General features: G+C 42.6%; 1 long non-coding RNA gene across 1 annotated transcript in view; it reads right to left on the bottom strand.

Annotated features, from left to right (window-relative positions):
• LOC308479374 overlaps nt 1-17,630 on the bottom strand; it is a 41,376-nt gene extending 23,746 nt beyond the window's left edge. The window contains exons 1-2 of the long non-coding RNA XR_013987650.1: nt 17,498-17,630; nt 8,160-8,379 (exon numbers count right to left, since the gene is read on the bottom strand). This is a non-coding gene — a long non-coding RNA (uncharacterized lncRNA). The remainder of the gene's footprint in view (nt 1-8,159; nt 8,380-17,497) is intronic.
• Nucleotides 17,631-23,203: the final 5,573 nt, after the last annotated feature.

Below are 23,203 nucleotides of genomic sequence, written 5' to 3'. Positions count from 1 at the left end.
TATGACTTAGCTGAAAGTGGGGCATTTTTGGAGGGGGAGACTTTACAAATAACGAAAAAGATGTTTGTTGGATCAATGCCAATAAGAAGCAATTTTATATGGTGTGTATTTTGATTAGGGGGCTGAAGCCTTAATCCGGCCTTCTAAAATAGATGCCACTGAAACTCTTGTTGTAAAAGGTAAAGGGACACCTGACCATTAGGTCCGGTCGTGACCGACTCTGGGTTACGGCACTCATCTCGCTTTATTGGCTGAGGGAGCCGGCGTACGGCTTCCGGGTCATGTGGCCGGCATAACTAAGCCGCTTCTGGCGAACCAGAGAGCGAACGGAAACGCCGTTTCCTTTCCCGCCGGAGCGGTACCTATTTATCTACTTGCACTTTGATGTGCTTTTGAAATGCTAGGTTGGCAGGAGCAGGAACCGAGCAATGAGAGCTCACCCCGTCGCGGGGATTCGAACCGCTGACCTACTGATTGGCAAGTCCTAGGCTCTGTGGTTTAACCCACAGCGCCACCCGCGTCCCCTTTGTTGACCAAGCTGCAATTGGCAGGTGGGATGCAGTAGAGAAGTTTGCCTATGGCAACTAGGCAAAGTTTGCCTATGGCACAGAGCAGGAAGAAGGAAAGGTGTTAAAGGTGTTGCCTAGGACATGTTCTCCTTTCCCGTGCTGAGTCCGGAGTATAGCCCTGTATCGCATGGGCAATCTGCAGCCCCAAGGGCCTGGCTGGAAACCAGCAAGCATTCCTTCACGTTGAGGCAAACTTGTGCAGCAGAGAGGTGGATCATCAAGACTCCAAAAGAAATGGAAAACAAGTACAATGAGCCTGGAGGAACATTTTACACCACACAACCCACTACCATCTCACGCTTTTTCTTTTTTGGGGGGGGGGCGCGTTGGTGATATATCAGCCCAGCGACAATTACAACACCGCTGTATGTCATTACTCCAATCCAGCTGTAGTTGTGCACAGCTAGATAACATGCAATCAGTACTAAACTGGGGAGGGGGGGGTTGCACGTATTTACCTGCATTACAAGATGCATCTTGGCAGGCCTGTGTGGCCGTAATGAATTTCCTAATGCATCAAGGAGAGATATTAAATGTGTTTGGTATGGAAAGAGGTGGCAGCAGAAAAAGGAAAGGAAAGATGGTGCCCCAAAGCAGTAGCAAACAAGAGCACAGAGGTAGAGTGGGCATTAATGCAACATTTTCTTCTCTATAGGCGTATTGGCAAGATGGGAAGTAAAGGATAAAACCAAGAGAGAGAAGGATGGAGAGATGAGGGAATAAATTGTTTAGCATTATAAACTTGTACTTTTTAATTGTAAGCAAGGATGCATTGGGGGCAGGAAATGATGAAAGTAATGTCAATCGGAATGTCAACATTTTTTAAAATAATGTATGGTAAGTGTGCGTTAAACTCAAATGAGGGGGAGAATTCCACTCTTCAAGACCCTCGTTTTCAGATTTACATAGATAGGCAGCTACCGTATTTGCTTCCTGAAGTGTACATTTGCATGCACATATAGGGCAACTTCAAAGCTAGAAGAATTTCAGGATAAAACAAATAGCACTAAATGCGGAGAATTGTAGGCAAATGGTGGTAGTATTTGAACAGCTTCCTTGCATTTACAGAACCAAATTAGATCGACTAAAATAGCTAAGCATAGCAAATGTACTGTTCCTGGGGAAGTTGAGAATATTTGTCTGCTTTCAAATTGCATCATTTTATTTTTATAGAACTCCCCAGAAAGCTTAACCACATAATGTTGAAAGGACTGGGGTTTTTTCTTTGTAAGGGAATTGTATACTAAGGCTTTCTCTCGCCTTAGCCTCTCATATCCAAATATGTGGATGCTTGAGTTCACTTATCTTTTCCATTATGGCTTCCAATGTATCCGGCCATTCCCCCTCTTGCTTCACAATAGAAAGTGTTTTAAGTTGTAAGAATCCAATTGAGAAGATGGATAGCAGTCAGCTGGAGTTAAGCGTTTTAACTGCGAACAGGCGCGCAGCTCAACCTCAAACGACAAACCAGCGCAAAATCAGTTAGTCTAAGAAGTTGTGTGCAAAACGTTTCAATAAGCTCTTGTAAACGGCCATCAAAATGGCTTTGATTTGGATACTAAAAATGAAATCCTATATGAATCTACTCCGCAGAAAGCCCTGTTGAGTTCAATGGGACTTAGTCCCAGGTAAGTATGTATGGATTGTATTTTTAGGATAGGGGTTAACTTAAGGAAGACCATGGAAGGAAAGTTTGCTGTCCCCTTCTCCCCACAGCAGATACCTGCACTACCAAGAAGCTTCTCCAGGAGTGAGGAGGTCATGGGACCCTTCTGAATAATGTGGGGTGAAACACAGGTGGTGCTGAGAGTGGTAGCAATTGCATCAAGAACCTAAGAGCCCCGATGTGGATGAGGCCAGAGACCCTTCTAGTCCAGCATCCTTTTCTCACAATGGGCATCCAATTGTGTATGGGAAACCTGCAAGCCAGGATCTGAGTGTAACCACACCTGGTATTAAGGCATACTGGCTTCAACAGTAGAAGAAGGGCAAAGCTATCCATATACCAGCCCTAGTTGGTAGCCATGAAGCTGCTTCTTCAGCTAATATACTGCACAATCCTATGCCTTGCTATTCGAGTGTAAGCAGTGCTTTGTTTCTAGAAAAATAGGTGCCGGTACTCACCATGAAGTTGTTACAGTAAGTGTCACACATTTTAACACCAACCAAAAAATTAGGCGCTGGTACTACGTACCCTTGAGTACCCCCTGTAAAAATGCACTAGCTGTAAGTCCTATTGAGTTCAATGAGATTTACTTCCAAGTAACAGTGTATTGGGTTGTAGAATTAGGTGTCAACCAGACCACTCAGCGGAAGCAGTATTTCCAGCCTTCTGTAAAACGGAAATACCGTATTTTTCACTCTATAAGACGCACCAGACCACAAGACGCACCTAGTTTTTGGAGGAGGAAAACAAGAAAAAAAATATTCTGAATCTCAGAAGCCAGAACAGCAAGAGGGATCTCTGTGCAGTGAAAGCAGCAATCCCTCTTGCTGTTCTAGCTTCTGGGATAGCTGCGCAGCCTGCATTCGCTCCATAAGACGCACACACATTTCCCCTTACTTTTTAGGAGGGAAAAAGTGAGTCTTATAGAGCAAAAAATACGGTAATCATGTTTTCATCGTTCAGTGTGAGGATGATTAAGTGATAGTTGCAAGGTACCTACACGTTGAAAGATATGTAATAACAACAACAAATGCAATGGGGTGGTGGAAGAGATCAACTTTTCTTCCTCCTGATTTGTCAGAATAAATTTGTTCCAAAAGTCAGTTGGGGGTGTATTCAATCCTTCCTTGGTAGATCTGCTGGATTCCATCTGTTTTTTTCTAAATGCCCCTCCAAGTGTTGCAATAAGTCTTTGAATCTTGCAGAGTTCGAGGAGCCCAGAAGAAGGTGGGGCCATCGAACCACCAACCTCCACACACTTATAGAGAAACAACAAAGCAGCAAAATGGCAGCAAGCCAAGCCAGCATTCAAGCCTCTTCTTGCATAAGGAACATTAGAAATAAAAATATATTCAGGGCAAGAGTCAAATGGATCTGTAGAAATGTTCCTTTCTCCAAGAGATGGCAATCACTCAGGTGGTGAGAGATACACCAAATGTTCAGCACTGAAATTCTAGTATCTTGCATTCAGTGGCAGCTGTCCTTGACATAACAGAGCAAGGATTGTTACAAATCATATGTAGGGAATCTTCCTTCCCTATGAGCAATAAAACAGGCCAGAACTTACAAATCTAGGTATGCAGGATAGAGTATGGAAGAGCATGACAACGAACCTCGGACATTCGTGCATATAACATGTTGTTTAATCTGCCATTCATATGCCCACACAAAATTTACCTTTTTCTTTCAGACCAGAGAAAATGCACAGGTGAGATATATGTACGTAAGTAGCCAGTAGCAGAACTTGTGCTGTGGAGCTGTGGAGATGTTGAGCTCCAAGCTTGCTGTCAATTATCTTCAAGAGGCCAAAGCAGAAGAGAAATTACTAAGCATTCTTTTGCAGAATTGCCAGTGCTGCTTTGCTATTCCCCCCACCCCAGAGTGCCGCAGAAGAAATAGAAGCTAAGTCGTTTATATGCAGCAGTGCTGGTGACAACTAAATTTAATTAATCTGAAACTTTAATTAAGTTTATATGAAACAGTAAAAATAGAGGTAATGAAATATTGTTTGGTCCCTTGATTTGTTTGATTTCATTTTATTGATTTGCATGCAGTGATTTATAGGGAATCAGCAGTTCTGGCAAGAAGCTGTACAATAAATCAAAGCCGGATGAGGCAAACGGGAAGTTAATATAACATTAAATAATTGGAAATGTTTCTCATTCTATAAAAAATAGGGCAGAAGGATACTGAAGCATGTGACAAAGTGGGTCTTCCATCATGCTGCTACCGGTATGTTACTACATTATCGGAGCAAAAATGTTGATGTTTTCAACACATTACAGAGCAGCGCAAATGTGTTCTGGTGTGATATGTAGCAAGAGGAAAGCACCTTTGTCAAGCAGAAGCCTGTGGTTCAAAACAGTGAAATGTGACTCATGTTACTAATTCTTCTACCCTAGACCTAAGCAACAACAAATTGGGCATTATGTAAGATTATCACCCTGATTTTCAGCACATTTAATTGTATATGTTCCTTTCTGATGTCAGATGAGACGAAGCCCCTTGGTATAACAATTGGGGAAATGGCATCCGCTCTGGATAGTTCTCTTATTTTGGATTGACTTGTTTGTCTGGGTCAAAAAACAGTTTAAAAATAATCAGCCACAATGAATGTGGCAAATGTATGGGATAAATATTTTAAATTAGAGGTGTGAATGTCCTATCTTGGCAAGACGGCCATGGTAAGGTGTTGGAGACGAAGGGGGATTGCAGTCTGTTTAATTGGAGGGTGAGACTGCAATGTTCTAACAGGCAAGATGCTGCTATTGAAAATACCTGTTCTGTGATTTGTTCTCCCCCTTTACTTGTAACATCTGGTAATTTAGCTGTGTGATGTGATACCATCGCTATACTGTGAGTTTCTCCACCCCTTTGAAGGAAACTCAAAATGTGATGGCAATTGATTGCATAGTGATTTCTTCCCGAGATTACAAAGGGGAGCCATTTATAGTGTCATCCCCGAACCTGTTTTTCAGCTGGCTTTTGTTTCTGCATACATTTTTCAAGGTGACATTTAGGGTAATTCCCATGTTGGCAGAGGAAGAAGCTACAGCATGATTCCTCAGTATGTGACCATGGATTTCCACTTCCTATTCAGTTCCTACAAGAGTCAGAAGCCAAGTTGTAGAGTTCCCAAGCCACAAAAAGTAACATTGGAATGGACCTTAAATGTGTCAGATTGTTGGAAAACTGTTCCCCAGACTGCTTCCATCCCTCGGTCATGGCCGTGCCCCTGCTTTCACTGTGAGAGAATGAAAACAGTAGAACCAAACCTAGCTGTGATGCCTCCGAAGCCATAACACTGAATCATACTCATCAAAGTGCTTAGGGCTACAGATGCAAAAGCCAAGCATTCACCTTATATCAAAGGCATTCAGCTGGCAGGTGAATCAATATCCTTTCTAGAGGCAGCGCTGCAGATGAATCAACAGTTTCCCTTCATCTTTGCCATGTGAAAATATTGCCGGTTATCGCTTTCAGTGCACTCCCTATGTAATTATTGACCTTCACCCCTATTTTATTGGCCCAACCCTTCTTCTAAAAATAGCTGAAGTGACCACTAACTCAACTTTAATGTGTTTTGACAGCAGGTTTGTTGACTGAAATTAATCAATGATCATAAACTACCCATTAGTAAGCTTCTTTGATTTGGTGGTTTATTTGGAAGTAAAAACCAGCATCAACACTGACTTTGGGGCTAGAATAACAGGTTGAAATTGAAAAAGACATCCTGGGTCAGATAGGCATGCATGAAGGTACAGCTGTAGCTACTGGTTTTGATTTCAGGGAGAATACCTTCATCCACCTGAACATGAAATGTGAAGCTGTATTGACTTGGTTAACGATCCTGGTTTCTGTCTGTATATTTCCTCAGTGTTTCCTATGACATATAAGTATCTCGTTACCTGGAAAGTTGATATTGCCTATTAGCCATGATGATCACTGCAGATGGTGACAGCAGCCACGAAATTAAAAGACGCCTGCTCCTTGGGAGAAAGGCGATGGCAAACCTATACAGCATCTTAAAAAGCAGAGACATCACCTTGCCGACAAAGGTCCGTATAGTAAAAGCTATGGTTTTCCCGGTAGTGATGTATGGAAGTGAGAGCTAGACCATAAAGAAGGCTGATCGCTGAAGAATTGATGCTTTTGAATTATGGTGCTGGAGGAGACTCTTGAGAGTCCCATGGACTGCAAGAAGATCAAACCTATCCATTCTTAAGGAAATCAGCCCTGAGTGCTCACTGGAAGGACAGATCGTGAAGCTGAGGCTCCAATACTTTGGCCACCTCATGAGAAGAGAAGACTCCCTGGAAAAGACCCTGATGTTGGGAAAGATGGAGGGCACAAGGAGAAGGGGACAACAGAGGACGAGGTGGTTGGACAGTGTTCTCGAAGCTACAAACATGAGTCTGACCAAACTGCGGGAGGCAGTGGAAGACAGGCGTGCCTGGCGTGCTCTGGTCCATGGGATCACAAAGAGTCGGACACGACTAAACGACTAAACAACAACAACAAATTAGCCATGATGACTATGGTTGAAGGCAGTAACCCTTCTTGATAGCAGTTGCTGGAAGCCACAGTGAATGGGTGAATGCTTTGTGTTCAGGTCCTGCTTGCCCGTTTCCCACAGACATCTTGTTGACCAAAGTGAGGATAAGATGCTGGACTAGTTGGACCATTGGCCTGATCCAGCAGGATCTTCTTATATTATATTCTTATGATTGGCAGTAGCTTCCCAGCACAGGTCTTTATCATCACCTGACACATTACCCCTTTTAATTTTATTTTCCTATTTTTGGGGGGCTGGAGATATCATGGATGGAAGCTGGGACCTTCTGCCTGCCATACATAGGCTCTATCTGTGAGATATGGCCCTTCATTATAGCCTTCCCAAGAGAAGCTACATTGGAAGTTTAATTACAGTGTCACTGATTCCTACTAATCATCCATATGTGCATGTTATAACTGAGTTAGGAATTATAAGCCATGAATATTCCACTGAGAATTAAAGGGGAATGAAGAGCAGAGAACAAAATAGGGCGTTTCCCCTTTTTCTTCCAGCCCTCTGCCTGCATGTAATACGTCAGATACTGCAGTCAGAAACATGCATACAGGCTTCTGATGAAACCCCAGAGGATTTGCAAGTTCAGTAGCAGCAAATGCTGTTGTTTTCTTCACCATCTCGCTCATTTAAGATACTCCCTCAAGCAGTTAATAGTGTGTGTTTGTTTTGATGATTAACGTTTCTGCCATTTAAATTATTTGGTTGGCAGGTAAAAGCTGCTGTCTTTGTGCACTCAAGAGTGCAAAGGCAATAGTACAAATCAAATGAGATGTGGAAAAAGTTTATCTTTTGTTTTGCGAAAATGTTCATTAGCAATGGCTGGATTCCTTTTGCACTTTAATAGAATTTCCTACTCGGTTTTCAAAATGAAACGTAAAACTTTCTTTGCCGTTGAAGAAAATAGCACCTGAACCTAGCAGACCCTGCGTTTAAAATGTACCTCCCATAACACAGATATTATCATAACACAAACAATGCAAAATATGGAAATGATGAGGTGGGGAACTTCAAGACCAGGGACCAAACGTGGCCCTCCAGATCTCTCTGTCCAACCCTTGGGCACATCCCTCACCAGGACCTTGCTTCATACTGGCTGTACATGTTTTGGCTTAGCTGGAATGTGTCCTTGAACACTGATGATGACTTTTGCCAGGCTGGAGATTAGAGAGGGATATGTGTGTGCAGGCACTAGTCTCCTGTACAAGATTAAAATCTTATATTCCCTGCCCCATCCAGTTTTGGCTCCATCCACCACTTCCACATGGCACATGCCCAGTAGGGAATGGAGCCCTGAGGCTGAAAATGCTCTAGTTTTGATATTTGCTTCAAAAGTAGCACATTCAACGTGACTTACTGAAAGGCTGACATTCTTTCAGTGCCACCTGGCGCCTTTTTGTTCTTCTGACGGTTGCTTGATTCTTCCTGGCACCATTTTCCTTCTTTGCTTCCACTGTCAGCGGCTTCGCTAAGCTATGTTGCTAGCTAATCTGGATTTTGCTGTGCCAAAATTTGAGTGCGGTGACAGACCTGGATTTTCTTTAAATAACATGTCAGAGGTGGTGTCATCACACAACCTGCAAAACAAGATGGATTTAACCATTATTAGTTGATCTTAGACAAAAGGACAAGAAGCGATTGATTTAACTATTATTAGTTAATTAATTTATACCCTACTTGCCAGACAAAGAAAGGCCTCTGTAGACATTAAAAAATAAAGTAGGATACAGGTATCAAAATAATAAGCCAAGTAATAAGTCTTTAACTTTCATTACAGAAGAACTTTCACTTTCAGACCTGTTGCGTTATTGTGAGGGGTGGGAATTGATTAAACTCAGAATATGCACTGGAGGTAAAAAACCCAGGGTACTGCTTATTCAGGATGAGTGCCAGATCCAAGATGCTGCAGATGGTACTGTTGTTCTGCATAAAAATATGTGGGGTGGGTTTGTCACAGTAGACCTCTATGTCTCAGGTCCAATCCTTCATTCAAGATTAAATCTTGATGACTGAGAGAATTTGAATTTTATTGGAATTTTTCGCAACTTACATTGGCCACCTTCAAAGTAATTAACAAGTTCTGCTAATCACCTGGTCCAGTTAATTTGGAACAGCCTATCCATAGCTATTAAGTGTCTTTCCTTCCTATCAGTCCTAACGTCCCCCTTCCCCAATCTGGCAGATATTGATCTTCTGGACTTGCCTTCCTTCTCCTGTGCCAACACATTTTCATTCAATTGTCGGCTATGTGCTCAGTGCAACATCATCAAATTAAATGTCCATGAAGGCAAATGGAGGGCAAATGAAAACAGTGATAGAATGATAGAATTGTAGAGTTGGAAGGACCACAAGGGTCATCTAGTCCAACCCCCTACAATGCAGGAATCTTTTGCCCAGTATGGAGCTTGAACCCATGATCCCAAGAAGAAGAGTCTTGTGTCCTACCAGCTGATTGCAAAGAAGAGGAAGACTGGAAATAGCAACTCATAGAATGGAATTAAAGCAGTTATCGCTTTTTAAGTTCAGCAGACACTTTCCAACACAAGAAAAACCGGGTTGGGAAACAGTTGATTCCCCCCCTTTTTTCCTCAGCCCTATTTTAAACACAGTGACCCCATGATTGCTATTGCAGTTTAGTTGTATTACTTAGAGAACCGGTGTAATAGCCTATGACGGACTGGAACTATAAAACCTGAAACTTCCCTATCTGGATTGTCCCAAGACACCTTTCCTGCTGTAATTCAATCAGATAAAGGGAAAAGATAGAAACAAAAACATTGCTTTTTCACACCTCATTTACTTCACGGTTACAGTAGGAGAGCTCATTGACATAAAATGTAAGATGCCCTGTTATCTTCCTCCCTTGCTGGTGTCCTCCCAATGGAACAGAAAACAATGTTCATTAAAAGAGTAGACTGATTTGCCAAGATAATTTTAAATTATTGCTCTCAGCACTTCTTTTATGCTCATAGCCCATCCCCTGTGGGTTGAGAAGATGCTTGCAGGTGGGAGGGGTATACCTCACTCCAGTTTCTGAATGCAAATGATTGATTCTGTTGCTGAAAGAGATGGCATGAACTACTGATGTGCTAATGAAAAATGAAAATCTGCATGGATATGAGAGGCACAAGGAGTATTTGTTTCCTGGGAGCAATGTGTAACCAAGGATGACCTATGGCACTTTGCCTTAGTGAAGTCTGAGAAGAAGAGCTGGTGCAACAAACTCAGAGTGCCAGAAAGTAGTATGTAGGGTTCCAACTTTAAATATGGGATTCTGTAAATACTGATCTGAGCAGACAAGGGTATACAGCAACTAACCGTTCTGGTTCCTTTGCTTTGTGGTAGATGAAAGAAAATCATTAATGAATTGAACAGTTGTACCTACAGGCAACCTTGTTGTTATCTTAAGGGTGAGGGAAGTGAGCATAATGGCAAACCTCTGCTTTTGTAGTGAAGACACATCAGACTTTTAAATAACATCTTCAAAGGCAGGGAAGGCAAATCTTGGAGGTATATTTGCAACTTCACTGAAGCCGTCCAGCGCTTTCCTGATCCTGATTTTAGACTGGTTGGCATTCAGACTCTGACAGCACATGCTTTCTTCGGTGCTCTTTGTGCTTACTCATCAAAGTCAATTTCCTGATTGTGTTTGAATGAAGAATTTATTTGTTTGACCTTGTATTCTTTGGGATCACAGTGTAATCCCTGCTCAACACACTGTTCTGGCTTTGAGCTTCAACTACTGCCAATTGTAAATCATTTACTACTGAGAAAGTTCAGCTTAAATCTGCTTTGATCTGAAGTATTAAAGTCTCTCTAGATTATCATGTTACTGTGCAATTAATTTCCAGTTGCTATAAGGAACCTACACATCTTGCCCCAAGGATTCATGCTGTTAACCTATGTTTTCCATTATACAGGATGCAGCATGGGTCCTTGTCTGCATAGAGGCAGGCAGAATCACTTATACCATGACCAAATACAAGCAGGCTGGGCAGGCCTTGCTCCTCAAAGGCAATGAGCAGCACCAGGAGCACCAACCTCTCCCTTTCTCTGTGTGTGAAAGTAATTCTGCTCCTTGGTCACAAGCGGAGAACCAAGGTTTTGGCTTCAGCATGGCCATTACAAACTTCCTGGCCCAGCTTCCGTAGAAGAGCTGTTTGTTATTGCTATGAACAGACGTTAAGCACTGATTGACAAGGCTGAGCAGGAATTTTACTCATATGTACAACAGAGACTTGGAGCTGTGGAGGTTTTGCTTTCCTAGTAGCAATACTGCAGTTAGGAACTAATGAAGATATAATTTGTCACAACTTCTATCGCAATCAGGGAAGGCTTTGCTCTGCGTCTATGGGGGGGATGGGCACTCTGCTTCCTGTCAGGGGTATCAGGCTGTTGCATTTGTGGTCTCAACCCCAGTTTGAGAGCTGGCATGGCCACCATATTTCCAAGGACAGATTTTATGGGTATGTCCAGCCCTATTCCTGTCCACGTCCCCAAGCCCCACAGCCTTGGTGAGTGAGTCTCCCAGTGCCTCTGTCCTTCTCCTCAAGGTGCTCACCAGTTCAGTCTCAGGACCAACATGTAGCTTTAAAAGGAAAATATATATATATTCTTATGTGGCAAAAAAATATATTTGACAAGCGGAAACCTCTCACGTTGTACCAAGGGTGGAATGACAAGTGCTGGACTGATTGACTATGTCTAGAGGAGGTGGAGCCTGGCCATAAATAGCTCACTCAACAAAGCTTCTACCATGACACCATATGGCCTTACAGCCAGCCCTGTCCCATCTCTTGGCATGAGGCCAACGGGAGAATTGGTCCTCTCCCACTTTGTTTAAAGAGAGAGAGAGAAAGCAGGAGGGCTGTCCATCTATGGGAAGACTGCTCCTTCTTTCACTGCTACTGCAATGCAATGTTTTTAATGCCACCTGGATGAGTGGGGTTTTTTGAGGTGGGATGGGCAGAATGAGGCATCAGAAAAGGGCTTGTTTACTCACACAGCCTGAAAGACCAGAGGCTTGCTTCCAAATGAATGATTTAACAGCTATAGCTGGATTGCATATTAACTTTTGCGTGTGTGTGTGTGATTTTAATAGACACGCACATGCCCCCTGGAAACAGCCAGGCTAAATTGTCAAGCAGCAAGTCACTTTCAATCAGCTCGATGGCATCTCACAGCCTCCTGCTCCAGGGAAAGACCTCGTGCAAAACAAGGCACATCTAGTGGGATGCAAAGTGCGCCGAAGAGACTAAGCAGAAGACAGAGTCATGATTGAACTGCACTTGAGATGGGTTGGGAGGCAATGGATGCGTATGTCCGACATCTCAATTTTTATTAGTTAAGGCAGGCATCTGTTTTGAAAACAGGAATTTTTGTTTTGTGATGTACTAAGATCTCAAATTGCCCTGTGGTGTTTTGCAGAGGGCAGGATGATTCTTACCGATACTGAGGATGATTAGTTGGGCACATAACTGGCAAACTCTGACAACAGAGGGAGGAGATGATATAAATATACATATTAAGATCGCTGGAGATGGTATATCTGCAAGCATTCTGATAAGGCAACAGGCTGACTGAGTGTTCCTTCCGATGCCAAAATTAGTTTACTGATGTACCTCTCACAGCAAAGCATTATGCTGCTGCCTCCAAGGCATGTCACTGGTAGCAACCTCCTGAAAGAAGCAAACTGCACATGATTTTTGAAAAGCGGGAAAGAGGGCAGGTTGATTGTCCCACTGGCATGGTAAAGTAATTAGACCCTAGGTCTGGAATGCTATTGTTTTACTGCAGCAGCAAAGAGAATGCCAACGGTCTTTATCTGTATAGCATAAGAAAACACTATATTTGATTTAGTAAACAGGTTGATCCAGTGATCTCTGGATTTGGCTCCCATAGGTGCAGCATCCTCTCCTGACCACAAGGGCAACCTCATTCATGTTGATGGATGAAGGGGCTATTAGATTGCAGAGAAAGGCATGAATGGAGCTTCTGCTTCCATAGAAATGAATGGGAAAACAACACATCCCTTGATACCCACTCCCTGCCACTAAAGCATGGGTTTTTGGATTACGGCAACTTTCTTTTTTATCCCTAGAGTTTGAAACTCATTCAGAAGCAACTTTTGATTAATTTCATTGATTAAACTGGAGCTAATTCAAATGTAACCGTCCTTCCAAGTAACAAATATTGTAACAAAGTATTTATACTACAATCTGTACCCATTAGGGAAATCATGAATGAAAAGCTAAAAAAAATTATATTTATTCACATTTTATGAAAAGCAAGAGCAATTGAAATAATGCAATGCCCCAAAGTAGTGTTTGACTGTTTCTATTTGCAATTTTGATCTTACCCTCTTGGGATTTTTATTATTATTATTGTAAGTCGTGTTTCATTAATGACATTTCAGGCTTCGCTAAGTCTATAGGGGAGAACTTAGCAATAAAGTGGCTAGCAGATATAAGAAGTAAAGTAAATGGATAAAAAGGATAAATGAAGATCCCATGTTGTACAAAAGCTACTGAAAAATGCCCGATCTTTACGAGCACTTTCCAGCTTTATGCAATGTAACATTCACCGTATCAAATTAACTAAGAGCATGATCCTAGTGTATTCATGGTGCGTTACATAAAGTGCTATATAAACAGTTTATTTCAATGTTATTTAAAACTTGATTGCACATTGTGCTTTAATTAGTGCTGCTGCTTGAGTCCATCATGGAATGCCATAATATGTGAATAGTTAAACTGGGATAGTCCGATTGCTGCAAATTAGAAGAGGCTACTGATTTCGTTCATTGCCCTACTGTGGTCGCGAATGCCATTCCTAATATAGCTATGGGATCTTGGGAACTGATTAACGCAAAGCACCAATATATTGCAGATGTGTGCCTGGAGGCTTGTTTCACTACATCATAGTAATGAAGGAATCCTCTCTTAAGCATTGCAACTAGTGAATCAGCAAACTTGGGTTCAATGGGATTTATTTATGGGTGATCTACAAGTTAAGAAACAAAACCTGGCACAGGCAGTGTTTTCCTTTTCTGATAAAAACTGAGGTACTGGTACATATCTTCATAAAAATGCCATGGGTGCTGGGGGGGGGGGGGGAGGCTGCCCAGGACAGCAAAAAAGAGGTGACAGTACTCCATAATGGCGAACGCCATCACACACAAAAACCACTGGGTATAGGTTTTCTGGGATTGTACTTCTGCAGAAGACACAGATGAGTTTTCATAACTGAATAATGTCCATATACAATATGTGCAGAACAGTCCATATAAACATAATGCATTGCAGGAATATGCATTGTTGGACTAGATCAGAGGTCGGCAACCCGCGGCTCCGGAGCCGCATGTGGCTCTTCTACACCTTTGCCGCGGCTCCGGGGCGCCTCTTCCCTCATGGTGCAGGGAGCGAGGAAGAAGAGGAGGAGGGCGGCGGCAGGAAGGCGTGCCAGGGCGCAGCAGCGGTTCTCCCCTCAGGTGGACGCGGCTGCCACTGCCACCACCGGCCACACACAGGCGCGTCCACACGCAGGCGCGCTCCCTTTCGCTGTCCGCAGCCCGCCCGCCCTCAGGCCCCGCGCGCCGTGTGAGGTCAAGAGCCGCCCACCCAGGCCACGCTCTCCTCAGCCCCGCGCGCGAGGCACCTGAGGCGAGGGAGAGAGAGCGTGCGCTCGAGGGAAATGGCGGGGTGGGGTTTTTGTGTGTGTGTGTGTGTGTGTGAGAGAGAGAGAGGGGTGGCGGTGGTGCTTCGGGATCCTTTTCCGTGCCATGCTTCTGAGTGGCCACCGAGTTGAGGGAGAGCACCTGAGGTGAACCACAAAATGGGCCTGCCCTCCCTGTCAGGGAGGAAGGGGTGAATTAGTCAGTGATGAGGAGGGGGTCCAGAGGTAGCCAGCAGGAGAGGCGGGGGAGCAGGAGAGCAATTGCGGGGGGGGGGGCTGTTAGGCACCAAAATCCTGCATGCAGGATTTTCCCCGTTCTCTCGTGCTTATGCAATTCCTGCCCTTCCCCCTTCCCCCTCGAGATTTGCTGCAGAGACAAGCAAATGAAGAAGAAAGGGAAGAGTATTAGCTGACATGTCCCCGGATCCCCATGGAAAGCACCACAGATTCCTTTGCTTACCAGCTCTTTTTATTTTAAGTTGGCTTCAAACCTGTAATTGTGTAGGTGTATGTATGTATACATATACACACATAAATATTCATATCTCTTCCCTCTCACCTTCCTTTCACCCAGTTTCTCTAGCACTGGTTTATAAATGCTGCTATGTAGAAATGATGAGAAAGTTGCACCAGCAGAAGGAATGGATATGTGTTGTTAGTAAAAAGAGAGGGAGTTGAACTGCAGGGAGGGACAGACACTTTTCTATGTATTAATTTGTATAATGCCCTCTATGCACATGGTGCTTTGCAAAAAATGGATATGAGAGGTACCATACCCCTCTTTGCTATCTGAAATAGACTCAGGGAAAAGAGAGAGAATGGGGGAAGGGGAAGAATGTGTGGTTATTTACATCTGGCTTGTTTTGTGGCTCCCAGTTTTTTTTTCCTTTGGAAACGGGTCCAAGTGGCTCTTTTTGTCTTAAAGGTTGCAGACCCCTGGACTAGATGATTCTCAGGGTACCTTCCAAATCTACAATTCTATGATAGCACATCATGTACATTGTCCTGAGTACAGCTTTCCCTTTATATACCAATTATTTGGAAGAGTTCTATGTGGCTAGAGAAACAATTCAGTGATGTGGTCCTTTAGCTGTATTCTGAAGTAGTGGCACATGGTCTATGGCTCTTCCTCAAAACTTGGACCTTCTGTGCGCTACCACTGAGCTATGGCCCATTCCCTAAGCCTGGCGTGCCTTATCGAAGTAATATTTGATTTCCAACAACAGTAGTGAGATTTACAAATGTGCCTTGAGACCACAGAATTGCAACAACTGGCATTTATAATGTATTAAGCAGACAAAATGGCAAACAGCTGTTGCCTTAATTTCCCATGTACTGCAATGAAGAGTAGTCCACCCACACGTCCATCATATTTTTGTATAAACCTGCTTTCATTCTACTAAAAAGACACACAACTCAATAGAGTAATGTACAAATATTATAAATGCCAACATGTAAATAAGAATCCATGTTCTGACCAAGGAAGAAATGTACACATATCCTTAGTCCTGAATGAAAAACAAAATGGAGCCTCTGACTAACATATATTTTATACCACTTCAACTTTTCTGGCTTCTCTCAAAGAATCCTTGAAATAGTAGTAAGGTGCAGACAATTCTCAGAGATTCCTAACCACCAGCAGTGCTTGCAGAACTACATTTTCCAGAGTTATCTGAGAATTGTAGGTCATAAATTAATAACTGATTCTTAAACTAGTTTAGACCAAACTAAATAATTCAATTTAGCTCATTCCATTGTCATGGTATCAGCCTGTAGCTACCAATGTGAAAAGGTTCTTTGCAAATGCTTTACGGCATTCTCTGCACTAACAATTTAGCAAATTCACAGAACAGCCTTTTTCACTACATAACAGAAATGGCAATATCCAGGGAAAGTGCTTGGAAGGACTGGGAGATATCCTCAAAATATTAGCACATCTGAATGATGCTGAGTGTAGTCACTGAAATAGGTTTGGGGGTTGAGTCCTGTCTAAAAAAAGCAAACCCTGTTTATGCATTAAGGTAACTTCAGAAATGAAAAGTTTGCAATTAATCTTTCTTTTGTTTACATTGCCGTTTGCTTTCAGAGCTATAGGAACAATTAATGCACTATAACTTTTAACATTAGTGGCTATCTGTATAATTATGGTAAAAATGGATACCAGTCTAGTCGCTGAAATCTGACCTACTTGCTCTAGGTGTGACGTTGGCTCTTGATATTTATAACTCCAATATGAGATGCAGAATTTAATGGTGTTATGCCAAGTTCTACCCACTTAGGACCTGGTCCTTTGAGTACACTGTCATCTAAATCAATCACCATTATTGGACTCATTTACGATGAGCTTGCCCTCAATCTATACTCTTTCGGCAGCAATGTCACACAGAGCAGGCAGAAGACAGAGGGGACCGTTGACATTTTAAAGGGACTGTGCTGTGATGTCCCATCAGATTTCTTCATACACCTGAATCTCATTTTCCATGCACCAGAAGCTCTTTCAATTACAGGCTTAGCAGATGATGTACTGCATTATAATGATGGTCTTCTGGAGTTTAGGGATGTGGGGCAGGAGGGGTTGGTAACTACAGTGATTTCTTAAAAGGGGGAATCTATGCTGTCAAATAAAGAAGGGAGAAATGTTATGATTTCAACATTGAAAAGGGGTCCTGAATGAGCATAGTAATGTTCACAGTTCATGCATATGGAACAGAACAGAACAGAACAGAACAAAACAAAACCTAGCCAGTACAGTGACTCTGAAAGTAAAAATTTGGCCCACTTTGTGACACATAATAAATCACAAACTCCAGAAACCTCACAAATAGCCATACTGAAAGCTTGCTGAGCCAGAACAAGAGATTTGTGAACAAGTATACCAGTGCAGCATCACAATACATGGATCTTTTCAACATTTTCATCATGGTGCCGCAGGCCTCTGTACAGCTACAGAGCTGTTCAAATTTTGATAAAACTGGAAGACCCACAGGAAGGCAGAGAACACAACCATTAAAATATTGTTACCTCTTCTGCTGCACTTAGTACTTGTGCTGGTCAGTTCTCCCTGCCAGCCATCTCCATAAATTCATTAGAAAAAGAAATTGCTTGAAATAACGTTGAAAGGGAAGAGAAATTTTTGGTGAAAACCTCATGGGTGGGAAAGGATGCAGAGTTTTTGTTGTGCTTACTGTACTTTTGAGGCCACCAAGGGCTGTTTGTGATTTCATTTCTTTCATGCTGAAAATTATCTCATCAATGGTCCACTCTGCCACCTTACTGCATACCTGCATGTCAATCAAAGCCCAGGGCAACACATTGTGACATAAATTACTCCATGGGGCTTTTTCACAGATATGGGCAGCTGGGGAGGCTGCAGAGTGCTGGAGAAGCGTTTACAGCAAAGAAAAACACATGCACCACCCTTGGCAACCTCACAACAATTGCCTGAGCTCATAAACCTGCACCCACCAAAATTATATATAAAAAAGCAAAGTGGAAGCCTCTCTTGCAGAGGAATAAATGTTCCATGATCAAACCACCTGTCTAAGCAGCCTTATGTATTTTCTGTTTCGGTCATTCAGTTGTCCTGATTTTTTCTCCCTTGAAAATATTTTCATTTTCCTGTTGTATCTCTTCGATATGAAAAGAGAGATAGTCAATATGGTGCCTTTCTGATGTTGTTGCGCTACAGCTTTCATCATTCCTAACCATTGACCATGCCGGCCGAGGCTGATGAAACCAACAACACCTGGCCAGCGCCACCTTCGTTACCCTTGATCTAACCTCCCCACCTGTTCCACAAGTGTGCTTTTCAGGAAAGAGGGTGAATTTCCAGATGCCTTTCTCTCATGGCAGAGAGGAATACAAAAATGATCATGGATGGAGCATAGTCAGCACATATGCGTCATCAATAGAGTCTTTTCAGAACTCTTGGAAGCAGTCAAGCTTTTTTCTGAATACTAGCTAAAGGAAGCTTGTCAATACTGAGCCAATTCCAAATCTAGCCAAGAGGAATTTGCCCATTGATGCCTGGCCCTAGAGTTGCCCATGTATTATGTATCCATTGTATATCAATTCCACGTGAGATCAGGCAAGCCCTATCAGTGTAAAATTTTAAACAGGCTTTGAAAACCTCTCTTTTCTCCATTGCTCTTGTGGTTTGACTTTAGCAGAGCAACAGAACAATGGCGTTCCTATTTTCATTTTGCCTATGCTGTGCCCAGGAGAATGCCAAGCTGATGACTGTCTGTATGCTAGCTATTTTCAAGATTATTAAAAGTACGAGTGAAGGAAGAATTGATTGAGTCCCCTTTTTGCAATGGACTGACCCCATTCAATGCGACCAATCTTGCTTGCAGATCAGAATGTAACCTTCAATCAGATTATATGCTACTCTGGTGTTTTGGTGCACAAAATATGTACCGTATTTTTCCGTGTATAAGACACCCCTATGTATAAGACGACCCCGATTTTTTGAGCCCAAAATTAAGAAAGAATTAATTGCAACATTCTGTGTATAAGATGACCCCCAATTTTAAACTTTAAAAAACTGGGGGGAAATATAGTCTTATACACGGAAAAATACAGTATTTTATACGAGAAATGTGTGCTGATTGCGTAATTTACAAGAAAATGGATTGGGAATGTGTTTTTAATGCAATAAGTATATACAAAGGGAATACAATTTAAATGTGGACCTCTCCTGTGTTCTTAAAAAAAAAAATCTACACAAAGTGAGACAAGGGGGACTTGGAAGTCATAGAATCATAGAGTTGGAAGGGACACAGAGGGTCATTTAGTCCAAACCACTGCAGTGCAGGAATCCCACCCATGGTGGGCTTGAACCACCTAACTTCTGATTAACAGCCAGATGTACTGACCCCTTGTGCCACCTGACTGTGACTGACTGCCAGTGAAATAGAAATGGGGCAGAAGTAGGCTGCTCAATCCACCGTTATTAGGATACTGCTAAAAAATTTAAAATGGTGTTTTGCATTTTGGGGGGGGGGCAGTTTGATGAGGCATTTGTGTGTCACTTTGTGAGGTGTCCCTTGCATTAAATGCATTAAATCAATTACAAAATATTTGGGGACATTCTCAAAGTATGCTTTTGGGGGGTTGAAATCTGTGGCGCACATCTCAAACCAATTGGTGGTGTGGAACAAGATACTTCACTTTTGTGAGGAATTCTTCTCTACCAGAATGCAAGGCAGTAACAAAATATGAGATCTATAGAGTCCCTTTGCATATATGAATTTATCTTAACTTTTCTGCTCTCTAAACAGCAGCTCCTCTTGCACAGGAGAATTTTCCAAAATTTGTGGGCAGTTTTTCAGTCAGCACAGGAACTTGCTTTTAGGAGGAAAGAAGGTTCTCCTCTGCTTAGGGCAAAGCCCTTTGGACTCTGGCCATAATCTATGAGCTTTCACTAGCCTCGCATGCAGGGAGATAAACCCTTCTAGTGTATGTATATATCTATCACCGTAACTTTATTTATGTCCATGCCAGTCAAGTCCTACCATATTCAAGTGACCCGGCTATAAATACGAGTCAAAGCTGCCACTGTATATTTATATGTAATTAAATTAGGCAAGCTTCTAGCCTGGCAACCTTGACAACATTCTTTCAAGCTGGCCCTTTTTAAGCTTCCAGTTACGTGAGGACTCCTTGCAAAAGGTTGCAGTGATATAAATCAAAATGGTCAGCAGGCCAAGCATGAAGGTGCTCAGAGACCATCTCGCTGTGATTTCTGCGACAAGACCTTCTCTCTCTGGCTCATTTGTCATTTCCCTCTGGTCTGGGAGAGCAAGGCCCTGTCTGCCTTCAACTACAGTATAGTGGCTGCTCTTGCCGCTGCAAGTCCCCAGAAGGCACCACTCCATTTGGTGCATCTTAAGGGAACAATCGGTGGTGGTGAAGTTTGAGAGATTAATACACCGTTCCTTTTTTGACACTGCGATAGGCTTTTAATTGGTTTAAACTGACACTTTTTGGGGTGTTTTCTTGTTTCCTCCTACCGATTATCTACATGATTTGAGTCAGATAATGGAGGGCCTGTTAGCTAAATTTGAAGATTTTTGGTGATACAGTTGTACCTCGGGTTAAGAACTTAATTCTTTCCGGAGGTCTGTTCTTAACCTGAAACTGTTCTTAACCTGAAGCACCACTTTAGCTAATGGGGCCTCCCGCTGCTGCCACGCCACTGGAGCACAATTTCCGTTCTCATCCTGAAGCAAAGTTCTTAACCTAAAGCACTATTTCTGGGTTAGCAGAGTCTGTAACTTGAAGCGTCTGTAACCTGAAGCGTATGTAACCCGAGGTACCACTGTAGTCAGGTTTTACCAGGTGCACAGGGAAATTTTAATTCTGAAGGGAGGAATTCCACATTGTGCTTTTCCAATAGTTCCATCAGTGCAAATGTTTCAGCTTGCCCAATGGAACCATATAATTTCCCCCCATGTTGTAATCCGCCTTGAGCCTTGCTGTTTGGGGGGGGGGTGCTGCCCCACCTAGCCTCTTTATGTGTAAAGAAGGGAAAAGTTGGAGAATTTACAGCCTTATATAGTCATGCAAAGGCCATAGCTGTCAACGTTTTCCCCCTTTTTTAAAGGGAAATTCCCTTATTCCGAATAGGATTCCTCGCAAGAAAAGGGAAAAGTTGACAGCTATGTGCAAAGGTCTCCAGCCCCTCCATGCATACTATTTACCCCCTGAAAATAGCGCCAGTATTCAGCCCACTTTGATCCCAATATCACTGAAAATACCTCCACCAAATACTTCAGCCCAACACAAGAAAGGATGCATCTAGGAAATAGTCTGAACATTTCTTGTCACAAGTGGTCCAGGTGTCTTATATATTCACAAGGTATCTGGCAGCAAGCCAGTCTTTACTTTGAAACATACAAAATGACAAGCAGAGCAGATATAAAATAGCTAGCTGACCTCCACTTTGAATGAAGAACAGTATACACCTACACCTATTTTCAATACAAACTAAAGCAACAACGAAAACATATACCTAGACAATGTGTCATCAGGGGATGAGCAGGCAGGTTCAGGAAAGATGAAAGAAGTACCTTTTTTTAGATGATGCTCAAACATATTCAATATGCTTCTTCACCAACTCACATAGTGTACTTCTCTTTCATTTTGAGATTTAGCACTCCAGCGATCTTATTAGGATGGGGAAACAGAACCAGTGTGCAAGAACAGCTTCTCACACTTATCCTGGATCTTCACGAAGCTAATGCTCACTGGGAGGGTGTGCTAACATTTGAAGGGGAGACCCATAATACCTGTGAAAATAAGGCCACTACATTCTTTTCACATTAACTGCATCACCTTTGCAGCAGGCTTTCATGTGCATGGAAATATATGGATAACCAAAGTTTGATGCTACTGTGCAAATTTACTCCTATGTTGTTTCACTTCCCTCAGTGAGTTTTACTTACCGTATTTTCGCTCTATAAGACGCACCAGACCAAAAGACGCACCTAGTTTTTGGAGGAGGAAAACAAGAAAAAAAAAATCTGAATCTCAGAAGCCAGAACAGCAAGAGGGATCGCTGCGCAGTGAAAGCAGCAATCCCTCTTGCTGTTCTGGCTTCTGGGATAGCTGCGCAGCCTGCATTCACTCCATAAGACGCACACACATTTCCCCTTACTTTTTAGGAGGGAAAAAGTGAGTCTTATAGAGCAAAAAATACGGTACACGATCTGGGATGAATGAAACTGAGCTTTCAACGTGGGTGGCAAACTTCCATGAACGTACAAATCTCACCTGCAATGTGCAGCTAGCAGTCAAAAATTAATATTTTTGTACTAAGCTTAGAACACTCTAATAAACTCCCTGGAATCCTTTCAACCCATCCCTAAAGACTACTTATTTCTAGAGTGAAACTGTACACATTTCCCACAAGTTCTCTACAATAAGTAACTACTTGTTTATGTAGAACGCAGGGTTTTACCACTACCTCATATCAACATTATGGTTCTCTTTATCTGTTTTTTTCCAAGTAGAAAGTGAACAGACGTCTTTCACACTACAGTGGTACCTCGGTTTATGAACTTAATCTGTTCTGGAAGTCCGTTCTTAAACCGAATCTCTTCTTAAACTGAGGCGCGCTTTCCCTAATGAGGCCTCCCACAGCTGGTGCCCTTCCACTGTTCGGTTTCCATTTGTAGACCGAGGTAAAGTTCACAAACCAGGACACTACTTCCGGTTTTGTGGAGTTCATAAACCAAATCGTTCGTAAACAGGACTGTTCTTAAACCGAGGTACCACTGTATAGCTTTTTTCCCAGGTATTCTTCATGTGTAGATGCTACATGCTTCTTCAGGTGGGGTCTGTGCATTGGCACAGAATTCTGCACAAGGAAAGCTGCTCAGGTGTGGAAGGTTCCTATGCAAACATCTCTGCACTGAGATGTTATCTGAGAATTTTCTCAGTGTTACTTGATTCTCATTTTGGTTCAATATGTAGGCAAGCTAGAGGAAAAGAGGTCCATAGTTCATGTGTAGTGTTGCATGTTTTGTATGCAAGGTGTATCAGGTTCATACTCTCCATGCAATGTTGGCAATTGCTCCTGTCTGAAACTCCTGGAAAGTCCCTGCTAGTCAATGTAGACAGTAGGAACACAGTGACAGAGAAAACCACCTTATATTGAGGCAGACAACTGGGCAGTCTAGCTCAGTATTGTCTATATTGACCAGCAGTGGCTCTGCAGAATTT

Source organism: Podarcis pityusensis, assembly GCF_964106645.2.
Source record: "Podarcis pityusensis genome assembly, chromosome: 1".
Classification (NCBI taxonomy): Eukaryota; Metazoa; Chordata; class Lepidosauria; order Squamata; family Lacertidae; genus Podarcis; species Podarcis pityusensis.
This window is presented reverse-complemented; position numbering and strand designations above follow the sequence as displayed.